Genomic DNA, 365 nt, shown 5'->3' with positions numbered 1-365 from the left:
CCGCTGTCGAAACAGCAAAGGAATCGCCGGCTCGAGTCGCGCGTTGTTAGTTGTTTGCAGAAACTGTGCAAAAACCCAGCCCAGAAAGGGCCGTCGGTATCTGCATCGGCACGCTTGCAACTCCACGGCGGCAGCTCAGCCTCCTTGGTGGTCTTGCCAGGGACTGAGAGCGGGTCAGCGGCCGGCGCGCAGACACCACCACGTGAGGTGGGAGCGCTGCTCCGCACGAGGGTGGGGAGGCTCTGCAGAGAGCCCTGGGCAGATCGGATCGATGGGCCAGCATCAACGGTGGGAGCTCCAACCAGGTCCTGCCCTTGGGCCACCACAACCCTCAGCAGCGCTCCAGGCCTGGGGCAGTGTGGCTG

The sequence above is a fragment of the Apaloderma vittatum genome, unplaced genomic scaffold, assembly GCF_000703405.1.
Source record: "Apaloderma vittatum isolate BGI_N311 unplaced genomic scaffold, ASM70340v1 scaffold22287, whole genome shotgun sequence".
Lineage (NCBI taxonomy): Eukaryota > Metazoa > Chordata > Aves > Trogoniformes > Trogonidae > Apaloderma > Apaloderma vittatum.
This window is presented reverse-complemented; position numbering follows the sequence as displayed.